The sequence below is a fragment of the Mus musculus genome, chromosome 19 (genome assembly GCF_000001635.26).
Source record: "Mus musculus strain C57BL/6J chromosome 19, GRCm38.p6 C57BL/6J".
NCBI lineage: Eukaryota > Metazoa > Chordata > Mammalia > Rodentia > Muridae > Mus > Mus musculus.
The window spans coordinates 53,944,791-53,969,952 of NC_000085.6; the positions used below are offsets into that span (position 1 = coordinate 53,944,791).

General features: G+C 38.4%; 1 protein-coding gene across 6 annotated transcripts in view; it reads left to right on the forward strand.

Annotated features, from left to right (window-relative positions):
• Positions 1-25,162, forward strand: part of Shoc2 (Shoc2, leucine rich repeat scaffold protein) — an 89,049-nt gene that overhangs the window by 559 nt on the left and 63,328 nt on the right. The window contains exons 1-2 of one of the 6 annotated variants that reach the window (XM_030251001.1): positions 42-105; positions 5,029-5,153. The exons of 2 other annotated variants lie outside the window; for them this stretch is intronic. The gene's annotated coding sequence lies outside the window, so the exon portion shown is untranslated. Of the gene's footprint in view, positions 1-9; positions 224-5,028; positions 5,154-25,162 lie in introns of those variants that run through there. 3 more of the 6 variants (NM_001355242.1, XM_011247299.3, NM_019658.6) reach the window with 3 other exon arrangements.

The window sequence follows — 25,162 nt, forward strand, 5'->3', positions numbered from 1 at the left end:
ATTGGAGCCAGAGTGTGTGGAGGGGCGGGGCGAGTGGGGGAGGGGCGGGGGGGCGGTGGCAGGGGAGCGTCGCTCGGGGAGCGGAGGACGAGGAGGAGGAAGGAGGTGAGCAGGGATGGTGGAGTCCGGGCTCCGGACGGCAGCCTGGGGCGGGAGCGGCACAGGAGCGCCCGTGGGCCGGTTCTCTGCTTTCCTGCCTGTCGGGGGGCCCGGCCGGCCGTCGGTAAGGGGAGGCCCACACGTCCTGACAGGCGCGAGCCGCCGGAGCCGGGGCGAGGCCTGAGGGGTCGGGGCCCTGGGAGGCGCCGCGGCCGCTTTCCGGGGTGCCACGGCCCGGGGCGCCGGAGCCTCGGAGCCGCTGCCCGCGCGGGGCCGGCGGGCGGGACACGGGGAGCGGCAGGCTGCCCCCTGACAGCGCCGGGCCGGGCCTACTGCGGAGCGGGCGGCCGGGACAGCGCCGGGGCGCGGGCGCGGGCCCGGGGCGGCGAGTCAGTCGCGCTCCGGCTGCTCCGGTCTCTCGGCGCCTCCCGGCCGGGACTGCGGGGCTGCCCGGGTCGCGAGGACGCTTGGCGCCGGGCGGGCGGGCGGGCGGGAGGGCGGGCGCGGCCGTAGGGCTGTGGGGTGGGGTCTCTGCGCCTCCACCCCAAAGTCCTCGGCGCTGAGCGGTCTCCTCCTCGCAGACCCTGCGGGACGAGTGGTGGGTTCGGCGTTGGGTGTGTTGCCGAGTGAAAGGAGTTGTGGCCGCAGAGACCGCCCTGCTAAACACGCCTGGTGGCAATCTCCGTGTCGGCTTTGAGGGCTGGAGGAAAAGTAGTGTAACTCCCCGCCCCCAGCTCGGAACGCAGGAGGCTGCAGGGCAAAAAGATTTTCCCCCTAGCCCCTCGGTATCCATTGTTTTGTACCATCCCCTCCCCCATGCCTAGGTAGAAGAATAAGGACTCCAAAGCAGTAATTCGCCCGCCTCTCTCTCTCTCTCCCTCTCCCCTCGCTCCCCCGTCCCTCTCCGCAGAGGTTTGTGTTAACAGTGCAAGTGGGGGGTTTACAAACAGGTGGAATTGCTTGTCTATTTGGGAATCGGAAAGAAGATGCTTTTGGGGTGTGTTTTTTTTTTTTTTTTTTTTTTTTTCATCTCATCTCACCTTTACATTTGGGAGATTCGATTTTCTTCCCATTGGTTTGTATCATTATGAAGGTGATGAAAATAAAAGAGGAAACCCTGTTTTGCGACCTATCCCCACAAGTATTTTTGAGGACTCAAGGGAAGTAAAAAATCAGCTTGCAAATGTGGACTGTGTGGTACATTGGTCTGCAGCAGGATGGTTAATCTGGGAGCTTACACCGGTGTAATCGCGTACACTCTTTGTGGATGTCAGAAGTTCTAGCATCTACCCGGAAGGATTGCCGAATCAAAAACTTAGCTGTTTTTCAGAATCGAATGGTAGACTTGTGCAAGCAAGTGTTTTTGTGTGTAAGTCATCAGCCCTGACAAAGATGTTTGATTTTTAAAGACCTGCGTTTACTAGTACACTCATTCCTTCAGTCACCCCTCCCTGGCATTGCCTTTGTAACTGTTCTTTGCTATGTATTTGAAGAAACTTAGAGGTTTAGCTATTCACAATTTGTAATGTTCACCAACTCTACAAATTAAATTGCAACTATATTTGAATTCTTCAAATGTTTTTATTTTTCATATGAGAGTTAAAGATAAACTACCTAAATGCGTACGTTCGTCAGTCATTCACCACCACGGGTTTAGGCTGCACACTCAAAACTTTCTCAGTGAGAAGTCTTCCAAACTTATTAAGACATAAAGTATTTTTATTTTAGTTTGAGTATGCATTTGCAAAGTAAAAGAGACAGAAATAAAGGGTTTTGTTTAAGGTTTCTACCTTTTAAAGGACTAAATGTAACTTAAAGGTAACATGATATTCCGGGCGTAGTGGCACACCCCTTTAATCCCAGCACTCAGGAGGCAGAGGCAGGCGGATTTCTGAGTTCGAGGCCAGCCTAGTCTACAAAGTGAGTTCCAGGACAGCCAGGGCTATACAGAGAAACCCTGTCTCTAAAAACCAAAAAAAAAAAAAAGTAACATGAAATCACACTCTTGCAATCTCAGTTTGAAGTTAGTCTTGACCTCACTCTAGCCAAGTACATTTATCCCTGATGCTTAAGTTTCTGAAGAAACTATATTTGTCACATTTGGCATTTCCTTTATGATATTCTCAGTGTTTTTCTTTCATTACTCAGAAGTTAGTATGTATTGAAAGATGGTATAAAGAGAGACATTAGTATTTCCAACCTGGATTACATTTTACTTTGTTTTTCTTAGATGTCATAATCAGAAATTAGATCAGAACTGTTTTTGGTAATTGTGGCAAGTATAGATCATAAGTCAGCATGTGAACTTCAAACCAGTCATAAATTTGAGGTACTTTATTTTTAAATAGGAACAGGAAAATTATGATTTTTGATGTGCTTGTAGAAATTCATTTAACATATTATCACATTGGGTTGAGGGTGTAGCTCAGTAGTAGAGTGTTTACATAACATGTACAATTCCCTGGGTTTGATTTTCCTAGTCCTGCGATTGATCAATCAATCAATCAATCAATCAATCGATAGCTGTTCTTTATGTGTCTCAGGACGATGGCTTTCCCTCTTCTAGCTAGTCACTATTCTATTCTATATGAGCTAACCTCAGGGTGGCTGCTGGCTGTTGCTGAGATGTGAGCGCGTTTATCCTTACGTGCATGAGCTTTTCCTTGCTTGTGTATGTGCAGCACATGGACACTTGACAGAGGCCAGGAGATGTCACACACCCAGGGACTGGAGTTACAGACGCTTGTGAGTGGCCACCTGTGTGCTGGGAATAAAGCTCTGCTTCTCTACAAGAGCAGCCATAATGTTCTTAAACTGCTGAGCCATCTTTCCAGCCTCAAATGTAATTTGTTTTGTTTTCTATTATCAATATCAATTGTGGATAAAATTGGGCTGTTTTGTGCAAGTAATAATTTTATTCATATTTTTTAAAATTTGCTGAATTAACAATGTTTTGTATATTATGTTTTTGAAAGATTCTTGTTTTTAAAAAGGTAATTTACATATAAAAGAACTCTTGGCATTTTAGATCAGAACAAGAACTAGGCCTCTTGTGTGTAGATGTAAGGGTATGAGTATTTGGAGGGTGAAGATGGAATGAAATAACATCTCTGAGGTCAGTTGCTATGTCCTTCTTGTGTCTTTCACGTATGAAGAAGCATAAAACCTTTGCTTTAACCAAGACAGAATTTAAACCAGAAAACAACCCGATAAGTTCCCTCAGTGAGTTCTGAATTTTGTTGCTTAGACATGGTGTAAGACTTCTGGAATTTGTTTACAAATTTATCTAAATTAAGGGAGGGGAGTTGGATATCAGGAAGTGTCAGTGTTTGTTTTTATTAGACTATTAGTGAGTTGGTGAATGTTTTCTTGTGAGTGAATTGATTTGGCTGTATATTTTAGCAGAGTGAGATGTAAAACGATACTTGAAATGAGTCGTGTAAATAATTAGGTTGGTAGGTAATCTTATTTAATGTTAGACTTAGCATATTCTGTGCATTAGATATTTTGTATTATACAGTTTATAATTTAAGGCTAATGAACAAAGCATGAACATAACCATGTGCTAGTCTTACCTTACTCTCAACTGCTGCGCTTCCGTAAGCACGCCACACCACATCAAAGCTGTGCCCTGTAGATCTGTTTTACAAGGATTTTCTCTTAATGAACTAAACTCTCAATATTCTTATCTACTTGTCTAAACTTGACTTTAAAATGTGCAGTTTCATAAGTTACAAGTATGTTTGAGCTTGGCATGTTGCATAGCATCTGAAATGTGCTTGTTACTCAGAACAGGGTGGAGAAAACATTTGTTACGTCTGAAAAAGAACGCGTGCTCTAAAATAAGTACTTATTTTAAAGTAAAATAGTTTTATTCAATGTATTCTCCCTGTCCCCAACTTTTTAGCAAGGCATTGTTAGTTCAGTGAAGCAAAGTTGGAACACATAAAAAGAATATTATAATTACAAAGCGGTCTTAAGCTTTTGAGATGATAACATGTATTTCTTGAGTAAGTATGTAGTTCTCATTGTCAAGATTGAAAGAGAACTAATTAGATTTCATACTGCCTCATTACAACTTAGTCAGAAATGATAACACAAAGTAGCGAATTCTGTACAAGTCAGGGCTCTTCTCTATGGAAGAATGAACGTACTGCTTGTATCTAAACTATGGTTCAAAGGGTGAAATCAGCCCATGTAGTATACCTGAGAGGTTTATGAATTGTTTTTTTGTGATGTCTTTATGACACTATGAATTTCTAATGTTTCAGTATATTACTTACCCTCCATTGCTATCCAGAAAGCCTACCATTTTAATGATATAATTTTATAGCTGATAAATTTTTTATTTGGGGCTGGGGAGATGGCACAACCTTATGTAGCCAAAGTTAGCCTCAAACTCTGAAGTAATAGGCTGGCCTGCAACTGAACCCATCACCTCAGCTTCTGGAGTGTGGGATTTTATAGAGTGAGCTACCATGCCTTCTTTTAAAATTCTTTTTTCACTAATGTTCTAGAAGTAATGATTAAATGACTTGTTCTGATACAAGTAGTTCCTAGAATTTGAAATTAACTTTATTTCAGGATTTCTAGCTTGTAAGGTAAATACTCCTTGTTTCCTGCTTTCCTTAAGTTATGGTTTGTTGCATGAATTGGACAAGTCACGCGTACACAATGTGACAAGTGCCATACCAGCTGAATCATAGCAAACTGGGATGAGTTAAGGCTGAGCCTGTCTGTGTAGCTGGCAGTGCTCACTGGAGATATGCCCTGTGTGTGGAGGATATGCCCTGTGTGTGGTGGTTGAAGGTAGAAAAAGAACAAGGGTTAGGTAATGGTCCATTTTGAAAATTATGAGGACTAGTTGTTTGGATTCCAGTAATATTTTTTTAAGTCCTTAAAATTTATTTGAGGTGTTTGTGGGTCCAGGCAAATGGATGTCACAGTGAAGCACACGTGTGAAGGTACCTGCCGTAGTTGGTTCTCTCCTTGCATCGGATGGATTCTTGGATGGAACTCAGACTCTGGCCTCACCGCACCAAACCATGCCTTTGGTATGCCATTCAAGATATTAAGCCTTACAGTAGATTTTCATTAAAGTTTATATTTTGGTGGTTATTTCTACACTTGATCTTAGCCAAAAGGCCGAGAAGCGATTGGTGGTTATTTCTTGTGTACCTAATTCAATTTTGACTTTGGACTATAGTATAGATCTATATTAATGTTAAGGGTTACTTAAATTATTACTTAAAATGTTTACCTAAGTAAATATTTTGATTAATATTTTAATGCAATACAAAGATATCACCCTAGTATGTGATAATTTTGAGGCTTACTGATTTTGTTCTTTAAATTTATATTTAAACTTTTTTTTTAGGCAATACATACAGAATGATATTTATATGCTTAGAACATGATTACATTTAGTATGTAAATATTCCTTCTGAGTATTATAAAACCTTACTTTTAATCTTGGTGGATACTGCTAGTTATTTTGGTGGCTCTGATTCTGTGGTCAGCAGTCAGATCCTGATGGAGAGCTTTACACGCTTTCACTGTGTGAACTTGAGGACTGAGTGATTGCCTTGTTGTTTGAGAGAGGATCTCCTTAGGTACTGCACACCGCCCTGGAATCAGCCATCTCCCTCCCGAGTACTGAGATTTATTTAGTAGCCTGTGCTACCACATCTAGCAGCTAAGAAAGTTTTTATACAATCTTTCTTCCTCCTCCTCTTCCTTCTTCAGTCAAATAACATTTTTTTATAATATTCCTTTTCCTCCTTTTTTCTTTCTTCCTCCCTCTTTTCTTTTTTCTCTTCTCTTTCTCTCTCCCTCTTTCCCTCCCTCCCTCCCTCCCTCCCTCCCTCCCTCCCTTCCTTCCTTCCTTCCTTCCTTCCTTGTCTTTTCACAACAGAGTTTCTCTGTATAGTCCTGTCTTAGAACTTACTCCATAGAGCAGGCTGACTTTGAACTCACCTGCCACTGCCCTCCCTGTTCAGTATTATTTCTTGAGGGGTATAGAGAGACTTGCAGAAATTTTGGGCATTCTTTTTCTTTTCTTTTTCTTTTCTTTTCTTTTCTTTTCTTTCTTTCTTTCTTTCTTTTTTTTTTTAGATTTTTGTATTTCAGTAGTCATCTTAAAATGTTATATATTATATCTTATGTATCTCAAAGTCATTAGGAAGAGTGTCTGATAGTATCTGCTTTAATACCCACGACTCTTTCTGGGATGAACTTGAGGCCATAGTTTGATACGTCATTTGGAAGATTTTGATCTCCAGATTTAAAGAATCTATATTTTCTCTTTTGTAACACTCATCGCTTTTGAAATGTATTGCATGTGTCTTTTTGCTGAAATATAGGATATATATATGTTGAGCACTCACTGTCTTTATTGTTTTTTCAATGTATTAACACAGTGTTTTGACCTTGTAGATTTTAAGTTATTAGTAATGCAGAGCCCTACATAGATTGAATAGGCCATTAAAAAGGACAAAGAGAATTTTGCACATTCTTGTTCTCAAATATACAATTTCTAAATCCTTAGAACCCCTCAGACCTTAATTTAGGCCCTTTTTGCTCTCATGTAATATACAATTAAAATAAATACCAAATGGTAAAAAGGCTGAAATTAATTCCTGTAGGCTGTAAGAGAGTTGACAATGAGAACCTGGGAAGCTACGCGTAAAACAGCTGGAAGCTGGGTGTGGTAGCTGTAATCCCTACAGTGAATTGTCCTGAGTTCCAGGCCAGTCTGTGCTTTAGAGACCCTGTCTCAAAACAAGTAGAAATGACAGTTGGAAGATAGTTTTAAAAAGATAGTACTTATAGTAGGTTAATTTGTAAGCATGTTGAATCTCATAGTCTAATTCCATGAAGAAGTCAACTGGTGTAATTTGTTAAAGATTACAAAATGTTTATTTCAGAAAGATTTCCAACCTGAATGATATGGTTTAAAGCTTTTAGTGTTAAGCTGTTGTTATTAGGAAATTTTGCTTAATGAGGTTAAACACAACAGGAATCAAGGAGCATTTAGTGGACAGAATAAATGGAAACAAACCTAAAAGTATTAGAATAGTACAATAACATACTACTACCGTAACATTTTCAAAGGTGGAATTTGATATTTAACCTTGAGTTGTTGGTTAGCTATGCAATATGTGAAATTTTGTAGTATGCTTTTCTTTCTTTTTTTTTTTTTTTGGTTTTTCGAGTCAGGGTTTCTCTGTGTAGCCGTGGCTGTCCTGGAACTCACTTTGTAGACCAGGCTGGCCTCGAACTCAGAAATCCACCTGCCTCTGCCTCCCGAGTGCTGGGATTAAAGGTGTGCGCCACCATGCCTGGCTAGCATGCTTTTCTTGATCAGTGTTGTTTGAAAGTGTAACCTGCTTTAGTGACAAAATGGCCAAAGTGTTGTTAACTGGGAGTAAGTTTTATTTTTCTTGTCATCTTTCAGTCATCTGGATTGAGAAATTTAAGTTCAGTATTACATTTATTTCTTTACCAAAATTTAGAGCTGTATAAGAGATTGGATGACCTGGTGGAGAGAGTTGTGAAGCTTTAGTTTGTATATATTTGGGATAGAAGGTTTAACATTTCACTCAGAGCTTTTATTTCTAGTTCAGATATTTGCACTTACATCTTAATAGTAAGGCATCTTACCTTCTGTGACTATGGTGTATTTGTTGTTATGACAAATACCGGCTTATCTCCATGTGTTAGTCATAGTTCCAAATTTATACAAGTGAGGGGCTTATATGCTAGGCAGCTTAGAAGAGTACATTTTATGATTTAACCCTGAAGACATTTATTTCTGTGCTTTGGGAGTAGTGTTTTGAAATTCTTAATACTAGAAATATGGCCTCAATTCAGAACACCCACTAGACACCAGTGGGAACTTAGCATACTAAATGACTTGCTGTGCTGCAGTATTTTAAAGTTTTCATCTTTCTGTTATACAATAGCTTATACTAGAACATGCAGAACATGGGTTAATAACAAAGTATAGAATAATCCAACTATATAAGACTAACAAGTTTTGTTTTTGAATACTAAAGATCTAAATGATCAAAAATGCTCAGTGAAAATTTGCAAAAAAATGGATGGTAGATGTTTTATTATGCATGAAATATAAAAATTATTTTGGGGCTTGAGAAAAAAATTACCTTTTAAAAATAGGGTCACTATTTTCAAAACAGTTTAAATTTCTTGCTAAGCCAGGTGCAGCAGGTTGGCTTATGCCTTTACTGCCAGTACTTGGAAGGTGAGTCAGAGAAGGCTGCTAGTCCATTGTCATCTTTACCATCACAGTAAATTCAAGGCCAATGGGCCCTGTCTCAAACAGTTTTTCTTTTTTTTTTTTTTTAACCAAGGTAATTTTGGTAACTGCAATGTAAATATTTTCACAGTGTTGGGTACAGTACTTAGAAAATTCAGTGAGCAATTTCCATTTTACTTTAATTTTTAAAAAGTATCTGTATGTGACATGTGCTTGTGAGTGTGTGTAAGATATACGAAGACCTGAGGTTGAAGTGAGGTGTTTTTCCTCTCTCTCTCCACCTTATTTTTTGAGATAGCATCTCACTGAATCTGGAACCTAGCAGTTCAACTCTGCTGGCCCATTGTTTTCCTCCCAGTGCTGGGATATCAGACACACTCCTCCATGCTGACGTTTTACTAGAGTGTGCTGGATCTCAACTGAGGTCTTCATGTGTGCAAAGCAAGCACTTGATCCTCTTCCTCCCCTGTGATCCAATCCAAAGCCCACTTACTTTCCAAAGGCTCCGTCCCTAAAGACATCTGATCATTGTGGATTCAGCACAAGCCACAGCAGCAGGAGGTCATTTCCTAGTGGGGTGGGGGTTGGGTGGGGTGTTTACGCTTAGAAGGTAGCATATCCAGTTGGGAATTGTATGGTTCTAGTTAACGTGTTAAATTATAAAGTTTGTGAAATGTCTGCTGCCTTTGAGTATCTGGAGTATCTTGACCAGAGAAATTCCTTTTAACCTGTTAACTTAGTCATGGCTTTTGGATGTTTCTTTTGATCTTATACGAGCGGTTTTGCTTTGCAATATTTGAAAGTACACAGTTATTTTTCAAATCTAAAAGATGTCGTGTATGTTATATTAACTATTGGGCTGGAGAAAGCTCAGCAGTTAAGACCACGTTGGCTTGGTTTGATTCCCAGCTACCACGTGATAGTTCACAGCCATCATTAACTTCAGTGCCAAGGGATCCTACACGCTGGGCACCAGGCATGTATATGGTGCACATACAAATGGCAAACGTGTGTGTGTATGTGTGTTTATGTGAATTTTTTAAAAGAAAGGTTATATTAAAGCCATACTGTTAAGATAGAGGCAAATAAAATAGTTGAACATACAAATCTTTTAAAGTCTCAAAAGTGTACTATAAAAGTGACTGAGAGGCCATGTTTTATAACCATGGCGTATTATCTATGTTATATATGTTTGAAGACCATATGCTCTGACCTTGCTGTTGATGATACTTAATACTTTTAGGAGGAATTTACACAGTCATTGACAAAGTGAAGGACTGTGGGTTTATGCATATACAAATGAAACACTAATTGTAATTTAATAGCTTAGAAGTACTGAAAGGTCTATTGGATATTATAGGGACCTTAACATGTGTAATAAAATAGTGATTACATTCATCTACCCTCTGGGTTCTTGGTTGGTCTATGAATTAAATATATATATAGTCAGATTAACAAAAGAAAAAAACAAATTACATGTTAGACCAGATGATTATATCTTTGTATGTGGAATATATGTAAAATATAGAAAGGAAAAGAAGTTGTGGGTTTCTGGAGGTGGTAGGACTTGTGTTATAGGTATGTGAACAGAGGGATTGTATTGCAATAATGACAGCCTTGTTAGTAAATAAAGCCAGGTACGTGCTACCTGAGATAGGGTTTGGTCTTTAACACAGTGTTAGAAAGCTTGTTCAGCGTGCACAAAGCAGTTAGTTCAGTCTCCAGCACTCCAAATAAACGAGCATTTCTTCCTGATACTGATAACTTGTCAGTCCTCAGAGGAATCTGATGAAAATATGCCAGTGGAAATTTATTTTGGGTGGCAAACACTAGTCTCTAAAAGTTATGTTTGGGTCATGTGTTCTAAGCCCAATAGATAGCCAATATTTTAAACTTAATTTCAGTTCATTCAGGGAAATTTGGGCAATACTTAGGTTGTCTTGGCAAGAAAGAGTTTGAACAGTATTTATAAGTAAATCTTTTTTTTTTGTAGTGTTTCTATGGTATAAAGACATCTTAGATAATGTTTGATCAAAGTATTTGATGTTGAGAGTCTGCTGGGGGAATTTCACAATTTATATACATGGTAAATTAGAGTTGTCCAAGAGAGCTGTGGTTCCAATTAAGGTTTATGTTGTGGGTTGTTAAATAGGAATTTTCAGCTCTTTGTTTTAAATCTGTGTGTCTGGAATCTAAGTTAATATATAAAGTAATAAAAATTTCCTGGTAAAACTTACACATATTTATAGTAATATGAAATAAATCAATGCTGTCTCTACGCCTGCCAAACTATTCGTATTTTATCTTGCTTTCTTAACAAGGAATGGGGGAAAAGTAAATTTGAAGGTAATGCATATATGTACTCTTGACATGATTCTAATTAATATGGACACGTAGAAGAAACATTCCCAGACAGGAATTCTTTTAAACCGCTGTGAAAATGAATCCTAGCTCAGGTTCACGTAGCAGTGTAAAGAAGCACTCCTTCAGCCCTCTTGAACACAGTGCTTTTCAAAGCACACTACGTTACCACAGACTTTCTCGCTCTCTGGGCGGCTACTTGGGCTTTTTGATTTGGAAGATTCTTTTTTTAAAACTCTTTACCTCGAAAATAGTTCTGTGTCATTTGGAATTATGAGTTGTTTATTTTTATCCATAAATTACTTAAAAGAATAAATAACTTTTCAGATCTTCATAAACAGTAACAAAAAATTTCACCTGCCATCTTGCCATGTTTCAGATATAAAAACCTGAGTGAAAGAGAGTTGCTTTAAGTAGCTTATAGAAAACATTATAAGATAAGGGTTTGTGTTGTTTATTCAACCACACCCAACAAATTTATTGATTTATGTGTATTTATTCCAAGTAAATCTGTATCTTGTGTTGTGTGTAGTGAGATGTCTAGTGTGGGATATAAAGCATAGCAAAGCCACGTGTGGTGGTGCACACCTATGGTGCATATCTGTAATCCTAACACTTTATAGAGAGTGAGGGAGCAGGATCACGAATAAGATAGCCTGCCTGGGTTACATAGCAAATTCCAAGTTATCCTGGGAGGATATATAAAAGGCCTTATTCTAAAAGACCCACACAGAAAATCACCACCACCATCAACAAAAATCACAAAGCTTAAGTTGAATATTCTTCAATAGATGCAGCTACTGTAAGTAGTGTTGTAACTCCTGGGATATAACCGAGGAAGGTAGGTTGCTTCTTATTTACTCATTACTTTTAAAAAGAAGACTCTTGCCTGAGAAGGATACAATACAGGCTCCTCACTGTTCTGACAGTGGGTAGTTAGGGTTATTATTGTCATCATTGTTTGATTAGTGTTTGAGTAAAGGTTTCACTAGGTAGTCCTGGCTGTCATGAGACTCACTAGTGTAGACTAGCCGGCCTTGAACTCAACAGAAATCTTTCTGTCACTGCCTTCCAAGACCTGGGATTAAAGGTGTAGCCCCTTAAACTGATTTTTGTTTTTTGTTTGTTTGTTTGTTTGTTTTTTTAAGTGGGAGGACAGAAGAAAATGACAGAAGGGACGGAGAGGCTTTCAATAATTAGGATATCCAGAGAGTTTGCTTAGTGAAGAACTGTGTATATTTCTAGCAGAAGAAATAATATGTGCAAAGTCTTAGTTACAAGAAATGGTAAGCTCTAGTGTGGCCTGTGAAAGATGTTCATATGACCACTGTCAAGTGGGAAATACTAGGGTTGTGGCAAAAGTAAGCAAGGGCCAGATCATAAAAGGATTGCAAATTACTGCTAAACTTCTCAGGTTTATCTTGACGGCTGTCTCTAATTGTTTTACTTTGCAATGACCTGTTAGGTTTGAGTATTTGAAAGAACACTAATTACAGTGATTATGTTAAGAACAGAGTGGGGGGGGGGTGGACATGGTGAGGCAGTTAAGAAAGCCATTATAGGAGAGAATTGCTTATACCTGATTGTGAGTAGGATTAGAGTCTACATTTGTGGGCAGTGGCTTTGGGAATACATAGAGGTTGATAAAGTCAGAAGTTTTTTGAGAAGAATTAATAGGATTTGGTAATTGTGGAGATGAGGGAATTGAAGGAGAGAAGAAATCATAATGGTTCAGGATTCCTGGCTCCCTCCTCCTTTTTTTGGAGGGTGGTTAGGGGTTGATTTCTGCTTAAATGTTCTCTCTCAGGAGACTTTCCCGATCCCCACTTCTTTGAGGCCTCTGTTGATGGCCTTCTCTGCATGCTTATGGATACATTGTTGCATTGCTTTCTCTGCTTGTCTATAAGTGTATAGGCAAGTACTGTGCATTTACCTCAACCGTAATATATAAAGAATAATGCAATAAATATTAGCTGAATGAAGATTGTTTTAGTTTGGACTTTTTATTGCCGTGAAGAGACCACAGGCACAACAGCTCTTATAAGGAAAAACATTTAATTGGGGCTGTCTTACAATTGGAGGTTTAGTTCATTATCATCATGGTGGGAAGCATGGCAGTGACCAGGCAGACTTGGTGCTGGAGGAGCAGAGAATTTTACATCTTGATCCACAGTGACACACTGCCTCTAACAAGGCCACACCTACTCCAACAGGGCCATACCTCTTAATAGTGCCACGCCTTATGGACTAACCATTCAAACACATGAGTGTATGGGGGCCATACCTATTCAAATGACCACAAAGGTATAATTATTGATTAAAATTTTAATGTTTAAATTGTCTTCTAAACTGTTAATGTCTCCAAACATATTTGCATATTTGTCCACTTATGAATTAAGTCATTTTTTGACTTTTAAAAACTACTTGTAGAAACTGTGTATAACTGACTTGAAGTATTAGATAAATTATTTAATTCAATAAAATTCCTATAGACTTTATTATATTGACTTCTATTATACATTCAGGCTTTCTTTCTACGTTTTCTTTGGTTTTCCTTGTCAATTTAAACATCAATATACCCAACCTTCAGAATGTAACTTAAGCATAAAGCCTTATCTATTCCTGTTCTAGCTTCCAAATAATTGAGACAAAGACATTAAGTTTATTAATAAGCTGTAAGCTTAGGCTGGGCAGGTTCTGAGCTATTCTAACCCCCTAAGACTGTTAATACCAGTTGTCCTGTTACTTGCCAGTCTGGTCTTGCCTGGCTCCCTCTGGTCCCTGTGTATTCTCATGTCTGCTCTCTCATCTCAACGTCATGGTGAATCTTCCTGGTCTCTCGTGTGTTCTCTTTACCTCTTTTCCTCGTGGTCCTTCTCCTACTTCTTTCTCTGAGACCCCCGGTTGGGATCAGAAGTCCAGCCTTCTGATTCTCTACCCAGCTAATTGGCTGATGAACCCTTTATTGACCAATTAGAAGGTGATGAAGAAGAATGTTTACAAAACACCAAGCCAGGTGATGCTTCATAAAAATAAAATATTAGAGTCCTGACTTGCACTCAACTCTCAAATCAGCATTTGAATAATATAAGGATAATTCTTTACACAGGGCATAGAAACATTACTCCAACACAGCTGGTATTGAAACTTAAAAAGAACTGTTGATCATTGTAATGTATTTAATAAATGTTCATATAGAGATAAAAGCAAAAGTCATCCTTAATTGAAGGATAATATCACTAACATTTGATGAATGTTTTTCTACACTTAAAATTTCACGTATATTTGTGAATGATTAAAACAGAAATCCCAAATGAGAATGCTTCCAACATGTGTGCAAGACAGAGTATTAACATACCTGTCATGCAAAGAATCCTGATAAACATTTTGTAATGAAGTAGCCCCATATAAATGAAGACCTTCGGGTCTGTGGAGACGGCTCAGTACTTGACAGTAATTGCTGCTTTTCCAGAAGATCCAAACTCAAGTCTCAGCGTCCTTGACAGTCAGCTCACAGACACTGTAACTCCAAAGCTAGAGGATCTGCCACCCTCTTCTGACCTCTGCAGGACCCACACATCTATGGTGTACAGTCATGCAGACAGACATTGAAAAAAAATCTAAAAGGAAAACTAGGGGCTCTAGACCTGCATGAACACAGACAAACTATATGATGTAGTCAGAGACCACTCAGGATAGCTTTTTGTGTCAATTGACTGTTGTCACTGAGAGATATAGATCCAAAAAACCCCAAGTATTTTGATGTTTTTAACGAAAAGAAAGTCTAGGTTTGGGATGGTGAGATGGCTCAGTGGGTAAGAGCACCCGACTGCTCTTCCGAAGGTCAGGAGTTCAAATCCCAGCAACCACATGGTGGCTCACAACCATCCATAACGAGATCTGACTCCCTCTTCTGGAGTGTCTGAGGACAGCTACAGTGTACTGAAAGTCTAGGTTTTTATGTAAAGCTCTGTGATTAAGCTGTGGTAATTTCAGGAAAATTAAAACTACATTATGTGTTAAGCAAAATGTATCTATTAGACATTTTTTCTGAATATTACAAAAGTAGGAGAATGAAAAGATCTGCCCATTAATAATTAGATTAAAATAGCACTTTACCAGGTTGATGATGATAAATAATTTAAAGAATAGGAATACAAATTAATGGGGGCTCTTTGAAGAAAGACAAAATACCACTTATAAAAAGTTTTAAAAAAGCATACTGGTTCTTAGTTCAACTTTCAGCCATGTGACTTACAGTTTTGATGAGGGCAGGTTTATGGCCAGTGATGGCATTACCTGTCCTGGTAAAAATATATTTTTACTATAAATAAATAATGTTCAGGAAACAGTCTATCCATGGGTCGATACAGGAATAAATTGATGTAACCAACCCACAAGTCATAGCAATAAGAAAGGATGAAGTATATCTATATGAAAAGGGTCCGGAATGTACTGTTCTATCACCCATATGTGAAATCCTAGTGTATCATACACTTGTAATGTCTATGATATAGACATGATGTGGTGTCTGGATAATATTCCAGTGGATTGTACTGTTTTACATGAGTCCACTGTAGCTGTCCTCAGACACACCCCAGAAGAGAGCATCGGATCCCATTACAGATGGTTGTGAGCCACCATGTGGTTGTTGGGATTTGAACTTAGGACCTTCAGAAGAGCAGTCAGTGCTCTCAACCCCTGAGCCATCTCTCCAGCCCCCGTTTTAATATCTTAAATTTCCAATGTTTTGGGTTTTTTTTTTTTTGGCACATCACAGTAATAAGTTCCTTTTAACACAGTAGCACATTAAATACTCAGCTTTTGTAGTTTGAAGAAATATATTTTCATCTGAGAATTGGTATTTATATGATGGGTGAAATACAGAAATACACTTTTGTGCATGGTGGTCAGAAAAAACTACAAGACAGCATGGTGCACAGCAGCAGATTCCTTAGGGCTTCTAAAGGCACTTTACAAGATGTTTATTGCGTCAACACATAGTTACTGCATAACATTCAAAGGAAGAAATGCGAAATCTCTCCTATTCAGAAATCCCTGCTTAGTTTTAGTTTCTTTTAAAGCCTAAATTAAAAAAAATATATTTATGTGTATGGGTGTTTTACCAACATGTATGTGTGTGCACCATGTATGCTGGGTGCCCATGGAGGCCTAAGGAGGGTATTGGATCTCCTGGAACTGAAGTTGTAGATGGCTAAGGGTGCTGGGAATTGAGACAGGTCTTTCAGAAGAGCAACAGGTACTCTTAACCACTGAGCTTTCTCTTCAGCCTCCATTTTATTTATTCTTTGATAATTTCACATGTGACTACAATGATTTTAGACCACTTCTCCTCAACAGATCTTCCTGGACTCTCGTGATATTTTCTCCTAATTTCATGTTTTGTTATTTCTCTTTCTTTTTTTGCAACTTACTGAATTTAGTGATGCCTAAATATGCAGGGCATAGGGCAGCATCCACTGGAGCGTGGCGACGACTACTGTGGGCTGGTTATGCTGCTGAAGAAGATGGACTGTCTACTGCAGCAGTCATCAGCTGCCAATAGTACCTCCAGTAGGTAAAGGGCTCCCTCAGCAGTGCTGCTAGTGCTGGACTATTGACTGGTTGTGCCCTGTGCAGGTCTTTTTCTAACAGTCATAAGCTACTGTAATTTCGTGAGTAAGACATCCTGTTAGGTCTTAGAAAACAGTTTTGTAGCAGTCTTCCCTATTTTCTGGCTCTTACAGTCTTTCACAGCCTCTTCTGTGGGGTGAGCCATGTTTGGGAGGAGGTGCAATTTAGGGCTGAGTACGCCACAGACGCTTATTCTGTGCAGTTTGGCCAGTTGTGATTCTCTATATTAACTACCATCTGCTGCATAGAAACTTCTCCGATGAAGGGTAAGAATTGCACTAGGTTGGATATAGGATAAGTATTTAAATGGCAGTTTAGTACTATGTCCCCTGGATAAAATAGTAATAGTAGAATTTGTGGTCTCCCAAGCCGTGGCTCTTGATCAGGTACACAGTTCTAGGTATGAGTTCCCTCCAGTACAGTGGGCCTGAAGCTTGTTTTAAAAATCTCTTGGTTACTTCTGTAGCATTCATGACACTATTGCGTTCATGAGCAGGCTGGTTATTATAGCTCACAGGACTTTTCAGCAGGGTATGAGTTGGTAGCTTTTTTCCTTCCAGTAGCCAGCATGTTCTAGCACTGAGAAAACTGTCTAGCAGGGAGGAGGCTTTCAGACCAGTTTGATTCTCTGTGTGCTATAATCAAGATCATATGACGTCTTACCATCAAGTTTTAGTGGGTACCAAGAGCAATCGCAATTACTTGTATCGTTTTGGGGGTGATCTCTAGGACCCTCTCCCTGGCTAACAACACTATGACACTAGGCTTTTTGTTTACCAATCTATAGCTTTTGGGAGGGGCATTTTTCCTGTGCAGCTCCAATTAACCAGGTAAATATATATTTTTGGCTTATAAAGTAGTTGGTTTCCTTATACTTTTTCAATCATCTTAAAATGAACATATTAAGCTTACCTATATTATGGCATCTTCTTTTATAATAGAATATGTTATTGATAGAGATAAACTGTGACTTATGTTTAAAGGTATAAAGCAGTTTAGCATAAATATGTGAACATATATCAGTCCCTTTATCCTACTTTTTGTTGATCATTGAACATAGAGATGGTAGCATTTACATTGTATTTGGTAGTGACAGCTTTTTAATAACCTTGAGATCATGCTCACAACTTGTCTTTTGCCTTGGCTACTGCTTGGCTAAAGGTTAGCTCATAAGAACAGTTTGAATTTTTCATATTTGCTAGCTTTTAACTGTTTACGTATTTGCTAGTTTTTACATATTTGTTAGTTTTTAACTGCTTTTAATCATGAACTATATATAGTTAGTCTGGATAAAATTTCTTGGGGCATACTTTCTTCCTTGAAGTGTTTGTAGGTATTTTTGTATTAATTTTTTATCACTAATTACTCTTTCCTTTGCGTGTTTATGAACTTTAGATGTGTATGAACTGTCCTTAGTCTGCAGTTTTGGCAGTGTAGTCGGGCTTTTCTCCAGTTTATTTTCTGAGCACCATGTAGGAATCTGATAATTCATTTTTGATCACTGTCTGCAGTTAGTGTCAGATCACAAGGATAAAAGGCTCAGAGCCGAAATATTGCCTCCACTTTCATCACCCAGACTTCTAGCCAACTAGCTGTAAACTTCATCTTTAAGTAAATGAATCGCTGGAAGGGTTAATAGAACTTGGGAAGTTCTATTTTTGATCACTGGTTTAGTATAAAGGATATAGAGCCTAGAAAGTTAATTGGAAGAGATATATTAGGCAATATGAGGAAAACAGTATGAATGTTTATTCCTTTATAGCACCTTGGTATATTCACTAAACCAGAAATTCTGCAAGCCTTGTAGTTTAGAGATTCCTACAGAAGTTTCATTACAAAGGTGTATGATTGACAAAGCTGTTGGCTATTTGTTATTAAGCCAGTACCCCAGCCCCTCTTGTGTATATGTGGAAGTGGCTGTGACTGTTTTAGTAGCCTTCATTGAAGGTGTTCTGTGATACTTCATAGTGAAGTTTAATGTAGTGTTTGTAAGACTGGACCAATGAACTGGTTCCAGCTTTTCATTTAGAAATAAAAACAGGGCTGGTGAGATGGCTCAGTGGGTAAGAGCACCCGACTGCTCTTCCGAAGGTCCAGAGTTCAAATCCCAGCAACCACATGGTGGCTCACAACCATCCGTAACAAGATCTGACTCCCTCTTCTGGTGTGTCTGAAGACAGCTACAGTGTACTTACATATATACATAAATATATATATATACATATATATACATAAATAAAAAGTCTTTTAAAAAAAAAAAAAAGAAATAAAAACAGACTCATGGGAAATTACGGAAAGAGTGTATCACCTGACTTCTCACATAATTGTTGGCAACCTACATAATTATAGTACAAGGTTAGTATCAACCCTAAAATTGACATTAGTAGCACTATTCATTAGATTATAAAACAACATATGGTCTTTCATATATTCATTGGGTGTGTGTATAGTTTTAAACCTATTTTTACCTCATATACATTCATTTAGTTACCGCCACAGTCAAGATACAGATTGGTTTTGACCAGAAACCAGTTTTCCCTCTCCTGCCTTGTTCCATCTGCTAGGAACCACTACTCTGCTCTCCATTTCTATTGTTTTATCATGCTAGGAATGTTCGATAAATGGAATTATAGCGTATGCCACCCTTTTTTGAGATTGGCATTTTGATGAGGCATGATGCCCTTGAGATTCAGGTTGTTACATACACCAGTAGTTTGCTCCTGTTTATTGTTCTGTAGTGTTCCCTTGTATAGCTCTATCAGGGTTTATTTAACTGGTCGTTAAAAGGCATTTGGGTTATTCCCAGTTTTGCCATCATAGTTAAAATACATAACAGCAGTGGTGGACAGACTTTTGTGTCAATGTGTTTTAATTTCATAGGAATAAATGTCAAGATGAGCTGCAGTTATATGGTGTAAGATAATGTGGTGTGCACAGTACAGTATATGGTGTGTTCTAGAGTGGCTGGACCAGCACCCTTTTACCTTCAGACCACAGCTAAAGGTAACATTTGGCTGTGATTTTGATTTTACTTCAGGTGTTCCGCTAGATATATAATGATGTGTCGTTTTGATTATCATTTTTATAAACTACTGTTAGTATTATGTATATGACTGTAGACAAATGAGTTTCTCAGAGCCAGGCGGTGGTGGCGCACACCTTTAATCCCAGCACTTGGAAGGCAGAAGCAGGCGATTTCTGAGTTCGAGGCTAGCCTGGTCTACAGAGTGAGTTCCAGGACAGCCAGGGCTACACAGAGAAACCCTGTCTCACAAAAAAAAAAAAAAAAAAAAAAAAAAAAAAAAAAAAAAAAAAAAAAAAAAGACAAAAACCAAACAAAACAAAAAAAAGAAAAAAGAAAAAAAATGAGTTTCTCAGAAAGATCATCACCTTTTTAATACGGTGTACACTCAGTTTCTGATTGGGTGCTCTAATTTCTTTTTCCCTCTTTCTTTTGCTGTCTTTTCAAAGGCTCTCTTCTTCAGTCTGGCCTGTACAGTATAGTTAGTCCTTTATATATTTTTTCCATTCTTGGCCTTCTAAATTCTCTCAAGTTAATTAATTTAGGGATAAAGTATAGATTACTACCAAGGACAGTTTGGGGAAAGAACCTAACTCTAGTTTTAGAGGAGATTGTTATTATTGTTGATATGTCTCTGATGCTAATTTTCTTTTTAAGGTTTATTTATTTTATTTATGAGTTCACTGTAGCTGTCAGACACACCAGAAGAGGGCTTTGGATCCCATTACAGATGGCTGTGAACCGCCATGTGGTTGCTGGGATTTGAACTCAGGACCTCTGGAAGAACAGTCAGTGCTCTTAACTGCTGAGCCATCTCTCTAGCCCTCAGCTGCTAAATTTATTTGCCTTTCATTTATGTCTGTATGTGTTCCTTTTTGCTTCTTTCTTCAAAAGCTATCATCTTGCTGTCAACGATTAAGTTTGCTTCTGCCCTTCCACTGTGTATAATTGGAGATAACGATATCTCAACTGCTTTCTGGTGCTCGTATCTCCAAATAAATATGCTTTCTCTCAGTCCATTCTAATCTACTTGAAAAAAGAACCCTCTTCTTTCTCTAAGACTGAGTTTTATGCTAGTATATGCACCCTTTTCTCTACTGCAAGCTGCAGTAGCTGAACTGACTGCTCTAAGAATTACCATTACTACTGTGTGTGCATGGTGTGTGGTAGAGGATAGAAGCTCACGTCCCATGTGCATGTGTAGAGGTCAGAACATAACCCTGGCGGCTCTTTTCCTCCTGTGTTCTGGGGATAGCTCAGCTTGCCAGGCTTACACGGTAGTAGCCTTGCTCACGTGCTCCCGTGTTGCTTCTTTGCCAGGAGGTTTACTCAGTTCACGTGTGTTTCTTTATGAGCCTTTCTTCATCTATCCATCCCAAAATGTTTACCTCTCTACTAGTGTTTTTATTTATATTCTATGTATATACTTTTAAAGATTATTTGTTAGCAGTTTCATACGTGTGTGTAGCACACTGTGGTCACACTTAACACTGCTGTTCTCTTATCCCTTAGCAAACACCATTAATCCTTCTCCCACCACCACGACCCCATCCTACTTTAATTTTTCTTAATTAAAATTTTTTGATAAATTCATGCATGCTATTGTTTTTATATCATTTCCACTCTCCTCCCTACTCCAATTCCTCTTATATGCCAAAGCTTGGTATAGCGGGTCAGTAGTAGATCATTTTTAGCTTCCTGAGGATTCTCCACACTGATTTCCATACTGATAATACCAGGTTGTAGTCCTACCAACAGTGAGTGGGTTTCTGCCTTTCTCTAGATCCCCACTAGCATTTGTTGTTGGTTGTTTCCTTGATGTTCACTTTTCTGACCTTTGCATGATAAAAATCTCAAAGGAGCTTTAATTTGCATTTCCCACATTGCTAAGGATATTTAACATTTTTAAAGATACCCATTTTTATTGTTTCTTTTGAGAATTCTGTTCAGACCCCTTGCCCATTTTTTGATTGGGTAGTTAATATTTATTTATTTTTAAACTTTTTGATTGACTCTTTGTGAGTTTCACATCATGCAGCCCAATCCCACTCATCTTTCCATCCCTTCATAGTCACCCTCTCCCTTCGCAACGGCCATACAGAGTAAAATAAAAATAAATAAATAAAACAAAGCATGAGAAACATCTTGTCTTGAGAGCTGTAATGTCTGTCCTGCTCTTGTTGTTGACGTCTTTGTTCTGGGCATCTTTAATTGCAATGAGCAATTTATTTTCCTCATTAGTTTTTGAAGATCTCTGTATATTCTGGATGTTAATCCTACATCAGTTTATAGCTGGTAAGAATTCCCCTCTGTGGGCTTCCTCTTTACTTGATTGATTGTTCTTTGCTATACAAAAAGAAGCTTTTTAGTTTTAAGAAGTCCCAACTATTGGCCTTAATTCCTGAGTGAGTGGAATCCCAGTCAAAAGCCCTTTCTTGCACCTATATTTTGTCAGTTACTGCATGCTTTCTCTTCCATTACTTTCAGACTTTCAGATTTCACATTGAGGTCTTTGATTTACTTGGAATTGATTTTTGTGTAGAGTGATATGGATCTAATTTTATTCTGCCACATGTGGTATGCGGATTTTCCATCATCATTTGTTGAAGATGTTGTCTTCCTCCAGTGTATATTTTTGGCATCTTTATCAAATATGAGATGGCTATTAATTATATGTACTCACTTTTGGGTTTTCTATTTTATTCCATGGACTGATATGTCTCTGTCTGAGCCACTTTCATGCTGTTTTTATTACTATAGCTCTGTGATAACTTGAAATTTGGTATAGCAATCACTCTGTCATCCCCATTCCCCAAGATTGTTTTGGCTATTTGGGGTCTTTTGTGATCCCATGTAAATTTTAGGATTTCTCTTTTTCTACTTTCGAAGAGTGGTGATATCCCAGGTATGCAGTAAACTTTTATAATGTAACCCTCATGATTTTGAAGGAGATTTTTGTTGCTTCTATGAAATTTGTAAATAGCTTTTGGTAGGATGGCTATTTCTCTGATTTCTATGGGTATATGAGCATGGGAGGTCTTTCCATCTTCTAGTGTCTTTCTCAATTCTTTCTTTGAGACTTAATATTTTCAGTGTAGAGGTCTTTATCTTTTTAGTTAGGTTTATTCATAATATTGTAAATGGGAGTGTTTCCATAATCTTGGGAGTGTTTCCTCCCCAAGTAGCCTTTGGTCTTGGTGTTTGATCACAGCAGTAGTAATGCTGTCTACGACAATACTGTATTCTGCCACTTTGTTGAAAGTATTGATCTCCTTTTTGTTTGTTTTGAGTCTCTATATAGCCCTGACTCTTTTGGAACTTATGTAGAGAAGGCTGGCCTAGAACTCACAGATTCTCCTGCCTATGTATCCCGAGTGCTGGGATTAAAGGTGTACAGCGTCATGCCAGTGAGTATCGATCATTTATAGAAATTCTCTGGTATAAATTTTGGGCTATTTTATGTATCATCATCTGCACATAGGAATAATTTGACTTCTTTTCCTACTTGTATCCCTTTAACTTTCTTCTCTTATACCAGGTGGACTATACACTAAAAGGCAGGGGAAGAGCGGCCAGCTGTATTTTGTTCCTGCTTTGCATGGGATTTCTTTGGGCTTTTCTTCGTTTAGTATAGCAGTGGCTTAGGTTTGTTGTGTGGAGTCTTTAACGTGCTGAGGTGTGTTCTCTAGTTTTTCTTTTACTGCTGTTATTGTGATGACGTTTATTTCCCACTGTGATTGATCAGGCAGCCTGTGGGCATGGGTGTGGAAGGAACATGAGTGTTTGTTTCACCAGTGGCTCTCCTCTGAAGGCAGTGGCTTCCTTTCTGCTAGCAGCAGTCTACTGCCATTAATCTATGTGCTCATTAATCTATGTGCTCAGAACTCTGGGTCTGCTTCATATTTCTATTCAGATTCCTTTCTTTGAAAGTTGTTTCTAAAACATCTCAAGAAACATTCCCATTTTCTGTTATTTTGTTTATTTTAAGACAGTAGTTTTCAACTATATCAAACCTGATATCCCATGTATGTGGTATACTTTTAAAATGTAACCCTCATAATTTAAAAAAATCAATAAAATAAACCAATTAATTGACAAGTGAAATAAAATTTATTTTGTTTGCCAGCATGGTTGTTTTGACACCATGTCTGGGAACAATGAGACATCTGGTATCTATTTTCCATGTTAATATGAGAATGCTCAAGCACAACTCTAGGAAATAATGAAGAACAAAACAATGCACAAATATTCCCTCCTTCAACTCCAATTTAATATGGTTGTCAGTCACTGTCAGGTAATGAATAAACCTTAAGTTTCAAGTTAAAGTAGTTTCTATGTGGAATGAACACATTCGTTTTTACAATTTAAGAAGTTCAAAAATAGCTGAAGCTCATAGGAAAATGGAATTAGGTTCTAGGTGATTACTATAGAGTTTTTCATCTAGTTGGCATCTGGAGATTATATAGTATGCAAAGATATTCTTTGTATGCTTATCCTGTCCATTAAATCCAGTTCCTACATATTTCAATTAACAATAGTTGGATCATATAGCCTTATTATATTTGGCACGGGCTGTTGAAGTGTTTTCCTGATTACTGCTTACCACAGCTACTCATTTGGTTAACATGGGCACTGGGTTAATTCCTAGGATTGCTATGACCCTCAAGTGGATACCATTGATTGGCATCGATGGGACATATTATTAGATTATTTTTTTCTTTAACTATTTTGGTGCTTGGAGAACATCTGATTTATGAAAAACAATTTTGTATTATATCAGATATAAATGTAAAACATGCCTGTGATCACACACCATTTTTACTTTAGGATTATATTTGCTCTTCTGATTTACCTAGGGTCATTAGAGTAGAGAAGATGATACTTTGAAAATCATCGTGTCTCCAATTGAAAGTTCAAATTATGAAACTTGTATAACAAGCTTTTCAAGATTGACAACCTATATTTCCAGTCGTATCATGGGCCCTGAGTTTTAGGTGTGGGGAAGTTAGGATTCCACAGTGCTTTCCTGGGTCCTCTCATGCTCTGGAAGCAGAGTCCTACGGGAGCCCTGGGAGCCCTGGTGAACTTCCAGCCTCATTATGCTCTTCACGCATCCCAGGTTTCCTGTTCTCACAGTTTTGTAACTTGTCTGTTTCTTTTCCTTATTTAAAATCATTGAAAGTAAGAATTTTATCTTTTCCAGTAAGCCCCAGATATAATTTAGTATTTTATCATAGGTACTGGCAAACATTTCCTGAGTGAGTTGATGGTGGAAGGTTGATAGCTTTGCACCTTGTTGTCCTTCCTTGCATTAGGTTGATACACGATTGCTGAGTTTTTTAACCAAGAGAAAGTATATTGATTGATTATTCTTTTCAAATTTTTTAATGTACAAAAATGGATTTGACTGGGATATTCATGCAAAAATATCATTGCATTTTGTTCATATTTTCCTTTCTACTACTCTTCCTTCTTCCTTTCTTGATCAATTACTTTGCTGTGTGTGTGTGTGTGTGTGTGTGTGTGTGTGTGTGTGTGTGTGGTGGTGGTGGTGTCAAGACAGGTATTTCTATGTAGTTCTGGCTGTCCTAGAACTCACTGTGTAGGCCAGGCTGACCACAAATTCATAGTCATCTACCTGCCTCTGGCTCTCTTAAGATTAAAGGCATGCCTGGCTTGTTCTTTAAGATTTTGACTTATATAATACAGCTTTTAATATAAAACAAAGTGCTTTACATTTTAGTAGGTCAGCAAATTATATATATGTA